This window comes from Oncorhynchus gorbuscha, linkage group LG06 (assembly GCF_021184085.1).
Source record: "Oncorhynchus gorbuscha isolate QuinsamMale2020 ecotype Even-year linkage group LG06, OgorEven_v1.0, whole genome shotgun sequence".
Taxonomy (NCBI): Eukaryota; Metazoa; Chordata; class Actinopteri; order Salmoniformes; family Salmonidae; genus Oncorhynchus; species Oncorhynchus gorbuscha.
The window spans coordinates 12,085,815-12,092,882 of record NC_060178.1 but is presented as its reverse complement, the minus strand read 5'-3'; the positions used below and the strand labels follow the sequence as shown (position 1 = coordinate 12,092,882).

Below are 7,068 nucleotides of genomic sequence, written 5' to 3'. Positions count from 1 at the left end.
TAGAGACTTACCCAGAAAGACTCACAGCTCTTAGAGACTTACCCAGAAAGACTCACAGCTCTTAGAGACTTACCCAGAAAGACTCACAGCTCTTAGAGACTTACCCAGAAAGACTCACAGCTCTTAGAGACTTACCCAGAAAGACTCACAGCTCTTAGAGACTTACCCAGAAAGACTCACAGCTCTTAGAGACTTACCCAGAAAGACTCACAGCTCTTAGAGACTTACCCAGAAAGACTCACAGCTCTTAGAGACTTACCCAGAAAGACTCACAGCTCTTAGAGACTTACCCAGAAAGACTCACAGCTCTTAGAGACTTACCCAGAAAGACTCACAGCTCTTAGAGACTTACCCAGAAAGACTCACAGCTCTTAGAGACTTACCCAGAAAGACTCACAGCTCTTAGAGACTTACCCAGAAAGACTTCACAGCTCTTAGAGACTTACCCAGAAAGACTCACAGCTCCTAGAGACTTACCCAGAAAAGACTCACAGCTCTTAGAGACTTACCCAGAAAGACTCACAGCTCTTAGAGACTTACCCAGAAAGACTCACAGCTCTTAGAGACTTACCCAGAAAGACTCACAGCTCTTAGAGACTTACCCAGAAAGACTCACAGCTCTTAGAGACTTACCCAGAAAGACTCACAGCTCTTAGAGACTTACCCAGAAAGACTCACAGCTCTTAGAGACTTACCCAGAAAGACTCACAGCTCTTAGAGACTTACCCAGAAAGACTCACAGCTCTTAGAGACTTACCCAGAAAGACTCACAGCTCTTAGAGACTTACCCAGAAAGACTCACAGCTCTTAGAGACTTACCCAGAAAGACTCACAGCTCCTAGAGACTTACCCAGAAAGACTCACAGCTCTTAGAGACTTACCCAGAAAGACTCACAGCTCTTAGAGACTTGCAGAAAAGACTCACAGCTCTTAGAGACTTACCCAGAAAGACTCACAGCTCTTGAGACTTACCCAGAAAGACTCTGACTCTTAGAGACTTACCCAGAAAGACTCACAGCTCTTAGAGACTTACCCAGAAAGACTCACAGCTCTTAGAGACTTGCAGAAAGACTCACAGCTCTTAGAGACTTACCCCAGAAAGACTCACAGCTCTTAGAGGATTACCCAGAAAGACTCACAGCTCATAGAGACTTACCCAGAAAGACTCACAGCTCTTAGAGACTTACCCAGAAAGACTCACAGCTCTTAGAGACTTACCCAGAAAAGACTCACAGCTCTTAGAGACTTACCCAGAAAGACTCACAGCTCTTAGAACTTACCCAGAAAGACTCACAGCTCTTAGAGACTTACCCAGAAAGACTCACAGCTCTTAGAGACTTACCCAGAAAGACTCACAGCTCCTAGAGACTTACACCAGAAAGACTCACAGCTCTTAGAGACTTACCCAGAAAGACTCACAGCTCTTAGAGACTTACCCAGAAAGACTCACAGCTCTTAGAGACTTGGCCCAGAAAGACTCACAGCTCTTAGAGACTTACCCAGAAAGACTCACAGCTCTTAGAGACTTACCCAGAAAGACTCACAGCTCTTAGAGACTTACCCAGAAAGACTCACAGCTCTTAGAGACTTACCCAGAAAGACTCACAGCTCTTAGAGACTTACCCAGAAAGACTCACAGCTCTTAGAGACTTAGCTCACAGCTCTTAGAGACTTACCCAGAAAGACTCACAGCTCTTTAGGACTTACCCAGAAAGACTCACAGCTCTAGAGACTTACCCAGGAAAGACTCACAGCTCCTAGAGACTTACCCAGAAAGACTCACAGCTCTTAGAGACTTACCCAGAAAGACTTACAGCTCTTAGAGACTTACCCAGAAAGACTCACAGCTCTTAGAGACTTGCTCCAGAAAGACTCACAGCTGTAATCATTGCCAAATATGATTCTAGCATGTATTGACTAAGGGGTGTGAGTACTTATGTAAAATTAGATATCCCCCCATGTAATCCATTTTGAATTCCGACTGTAATGTAGCAAAATGTGGAATAAGTCAAGGGGTATGAATACTTACTGAAAGCACTGTATGTACATAAACCTGCACAGCATTCACAAGGGCTCCATATGGGGTCTGGTAACCTGGTAAAACCCAAATATTCTGGAGGTAGACTCAGGTGTATTTGGGGCTCTAGTCTAATCACATGGTCAGGAAAAATACTTGGTCCCCTATACACTATCTACTGTATGATATAACTCTCATCATGTTTCTACTGTATAACTCTTATCCTGTTTCTACTGTATGATATAACTCTCATCATGTTTCTACTGTATAACTGTTATCCTGTTTCTACTGTATAACTCTTATCCTGTTTCTACTGTATAAGTCTTATCCTTTTTCTACTGTATAACTCTTATCCTGTTTCTACTGTATAACTCTTATCCTGTTTCTACTGTATAACTCTTATCCTGTTTCTACTGTATAACTCTTATCCTGTTTCTACTGTATAACTCTTATCCTGTTTCTACTGTATAACTCTTATCCTGTTTCTACTGTATAACTGTTATTTATCCTGTTTCTACTGTATAACTCTTATCCTGTTTCTACTGTATAACTCTTATCCTGTTTCTACTGTATAACTCTTATCCTGTTTCTACCCTATAACTCTTGTCCTGTTTCTACTGTATAACTCTTATCCTGTTTCTACTGTATAACTATTATTTATCCTGTTTCTACTGTATAACTCTTATCTATCCTGTTTCTACTGTATAACTCAGGTCTATCCTGTGTCCTTGTCTCTACTGTGTCTTCTCCAGTCTATTTCAACGGGGTGCGTCTCCATGTGGAGTCCCCCAGGCTTCGTGTGTCGGGCGGCCAGGGGTAGTAATGTTACCCTGCCCTGTCACTACCGCTACGAACCCGAGATCAACGCCCCCGTCGGACCCGGGTCAAATGGTCTTGGCTGCCCACCAACGGCGCCGGCAAGACCACCCGTGGGACCCGACTATGATGATGCTCATAGGCAACACGTCACCGTAGCTGGGGGCCGGCTTCAGGAGGGTGCGCTCGTCCCGCTGCTCAGGGGACATGCCGCTGGTGACCAGGCGAGCTGCACCTGAACGACACAGACCGCTACCGCTGTGAGGTCATCGACGGACTGGAGGGGCGAAAGCGTGACGGTGGAGCTGGAGCTGCGAGGTGTGTGTCTGTGTGTCTGTGTCTGTGTGTGTGTGTTGTGTGTGTGTGTGTGTGTGTGTGTGTGTGTGTGTGTGTGTGTGTGTGTGTGTGTGTGTGTGTGTGTGTGTGTGTGTGTGTGTGTGTGTGTGTGTGTGTGTGTATGTGTATGTGTATGTGTGAGACAGCTCCCTCAGCTCTGAACAGAACACAGTCCACTCTGTTCAATCTGTTTTTGAAATGACCTTGAACATATTGTCCTTACAAGTGTCTATACTGGCATTTGTCACTGCAAGGACAGTTGGTGAATTTATCCCCTATAGCAGTTTAACCCCTATAGAACATTAAAAACGTTTTCCCCATTATAGGAGTGGTATTTCCTACCACTCCCCAAGGGCCGATACCATTTCAACTTCCTGGGGGCCAGCGTGCTTGTGAGGAGCAGGATTCGACCCTGGCCACCTTTGACCAGCTCTTTGTCGCCTGGGAGGAGGGCTCGACTGGTGCAACGCCCGGATGGTTGGCGGATGGGACGGCTCAGTACCCAATCACCACACCGCGGGAGCCTGTGGGGCTGGACTTAGCCCCTGGTCTCCGTAGTTATGGACAACGCCACCGCCACCTCCACCGTTTTGATGCCTTCTGTTTCTCAGCCGCCCCCAAGGGTCAGTGTGTGTGTGTGTGTGTGGATATGTCAATATTAGTCTCCAAAACACAGACTAAACACTTCAGAAAATAAATGTGTAACAAGACAATTGAGAAATGTGAATGAATGAACATGAATGCAGTTGACCAACATGTTTAAGCGGTCCTCTCCTTTCGTGTTTTAAGCGGTCCTCTCCTTTCGTGTTTTAAGCGGTCCTCTCCTTTCGTGTTTTAAGCGGTCCTCTCCTTTCGTGTGTTTTAAACGGTCCTCTCCTTACGTTTTTTAAGCGGTCCTCTCCTTACACGTGTTTTAAGCGGTCCTCTCCTTACACGTGTTTTAGCTGATCCCCTCCTTAAACATGTTTTAAGCGGTCCCCTCAAACGTGTTTTAAGCAGCCCCCTCCTTACGTGTTTTAAGCGGTCCCCTCCTTACGTGTTTTAAGCGGTCCCCTCCTTTCGTGTTTTAAACGGTCCTCTCCTTACATGTGTTTTAAACGGTCCTCTCCTTACACGTGTTTTAAGCGGTCCCCTCCTTACGTGTTTTAAGCGGTCCCCTCCTTTCGTGTTTTAAACGGTCCTCTCCTTACATGTGTTTTAAATGGTCCTCTCCTTACACGTGTTTTAAGCGGTCCTCTCCTTTCGTGTTTTAAGCGGTCCTCTCCTTTCGTATTTTAAGCGGTCCCCTCCTTACATTGTTTAAAGCGGTCCTCTCCTTTCATGTTTTAAGCGGTCCTCCTTTCGTGTTTTAAGCGGTCCCCTCCTTACATGTGTTTTAAGCGGTCCTCTCCTTTCATGTTTTAAGCGGTCCTCTCCTTTCATGTTTTAAGCGGTCCCCTCCTTACATGTGTTTTAAACGGTCCTCTCCTTACGTGTTTTAAGCGGTCCTCTCCTTACACGTGTTTTAAGCGGTCCTCTCCTTACACGTGTTTTAAGCGGTCCCCTCCTTAAACATGTTTTAAGCGGTCCCCTCAAACGTGTTTTAAGCGGCCCCCTCCTTACGTGTTTTAAACGGTCCTCTCCTTACGTGTTTTAAGCGGTCCCCTCCTTTCGTGTTTTAAGCGGTCCCCTCCTTACATGTGTTTTAAACGGTCCTCTCCTTACGTGTTTTAAGCGGTCCTCTCCTTACGTGTTTTAAGCGGTCCTCTCCTTACACGTGTTTTAAGCGGTCCTCTCCTTACACGTGTTTTAAGCGGTCCCCTCCTTAAACATGTTTTAAGCGGTCCCCTCAAACGTGTTTTAAGCGGCCCCCTCCTTACATGTTTTAAGCGGTCCCCTACTTACATGTTTTAAGCGGTCCCCTCCTTAAATGTGTTTTAAGCGGTCCCCTACTTACATGTTTTAAGCGGTCCCCTACTTACATGTTTTAAGCGGTCCCCTCCTTAAATGTGTTTTAAGCGGTCCCCTACTTAAACATGTTTTAAGCGGTCCCCTAGTTACATGTTTTAAGCGGTCCTCTAGTTATGTGTTTTAAGCGGTCCCCTCCTTCCATGTTTTAAGCGGTCCCCTACTTACATGTTTTAAGCGGTCCCCTCCTTACATGTTTTAAGCGGTCCCCTCCTTACATGTTTTAAGCGGTCCCCTACTTACATGTTTTAAGTGGTCCACTCCTTAAACGTGTTTTAAGCGGTCCCCTACTTACATGTTTTAAGCAGTCCCCTACTTACATGTTTTAAGCGGTCCCCTCCTTAAACGTGTTTTAAGCGGTCCCCTCAAACGTGTTTTAAGCGGTCCCCTCCTTTCGTGTTTTAAACGGTCCTCTCCTTACATGTGTTTTAAACGGTCCTCTCCTTACATGTGTTTTAAACGGTCCTCTCCTTACACGTGTTTTAAGCGGTCCCCTCCTTACGTGTTTTAAGCGGTCCCCTCCTTTCGTGTTTTAAACGGTCCTCTCCTTACATGTGTTTTAAACGGTCCTCTCCTTACACGTGTTTTAAGCGGTCCTCTCCTTTCATGTTTTAAGCGGTCCCCTCCTTTCATGTTTTAAGCGGTCCTCTCCTTACGTGTTTTAAGCGGTCCCCTCCTTTCATGTTTTAAGCGGTCCCCTCCTTTCATGTTTTAAGCGGTCCCCTCCTTACATGTGTTTTAAGCGGTCCTCTCCTTTCATGTTTTAAGCGGTCCCCTCCTTACATGTGTTTTAAACGGTCCTCTCCTTACGTGTTTTAAGCGGTCCTCTCCTTACACGTGTTTTAAGCGGTCCTCTCCTTACACGTGTTTTAAGCGGTCCCCTCCTTAAACATGTTTTAAGCGGTCCCCTCAAACGTGTTTTAAGCGGCCCCCTCCTTACGTGTTTTAAACGGTCCTCTCCTTACGTGTTTTAAGCGGTCCCCTCCTTTCGTGTTTTAAGCGGTCCCCTCCTTACATGTGTTTTAAACGGTCCTCTCCTTACGTGTTTTAAGCGGTCCTCTCCTTACGTGTTTTAAGCGGTCCTCTCCTTACACGTGTTTTAAGCGGTCCTCTCCTTACACGTGTTTTAAGCGGTCCCCTCCTTAAACATGTTTTAAGCGGTCCCCTCAAACGTGTTTTAAGCGGCCCCCTCCTTACATGTTTTAAGCGGTCCCCTACTTACATGTTTTAAGCGGTCCCCTCCTTAAATGTGTTTTAAGCGGTCCCCTACTTACATGTTTTAAGCGGTCCCCTACTTACATGTTTTAAGCGGTCCCCTCCTTAAATGTGTTTTAAGCGGTCCCCTACTTAAACATGTTTTAAGCGGTCCCCTAGTTACATGTTTTAAGCGGTCCTCTAGTTATGTGTTTTAAGCGGTCCCCTCCTTCCATGTTTTAAGCGGTCCCCTACTTACATGTTTTAAGCGGTCCCCTCCTTACATGTTTTAAGCGGTCCCCTCCTTACATGTTTTAAGCGGTCCCCTACTTACATGTTTTAAGCGGTCCACTCCTTAAACGTGTTTTAAGCGGTCCCCTACTTACATGTTTTAAGCAGTCCCCTACTTACATGTTTTAAGCGGTCCCCTCCTTAAACGTGTTTTAAGCGGTCCCCTCAAACGTGTTTTAAGCGGTCCCCTCAAACGTGTTTTAAGCGGTCCCCTCCTTACATGTTTTAAGCGGTCCCCTACTTACATGTGTTTTAAGCGGTCCCCTCCTTAAACGTGTTTTAAGCGGTCCCCTACTTACATGTTTTAAGCTGTCCCCTCCTTAAACGTGTTTTAAGTGGTCCCCTACTTAAACGTGTTTTAAGCGGTCCCCTCCTTACATGTGTTTTAAGCGGTCCCCTCCTTAAACGTGTTTTAAGCGGTCCCCTACTTAAACGTGTTTTAAGTGGTCCCCTACTTACATGTTTTA

General features: G+C 45.9%; 1 pseudogene; it reads left to right on the top strand.

Annotated features, from left to right (window-relative positions):
• The first annotated feature begins 2,079 nt into the window (after positions 1–2,079).
• LOC124037391 lies at positions 2,080–4,034 on the top strand (annotated as a pseudogene).
• Positions 4,035–7,068: the final 3,034 nt, after the last annotated feature.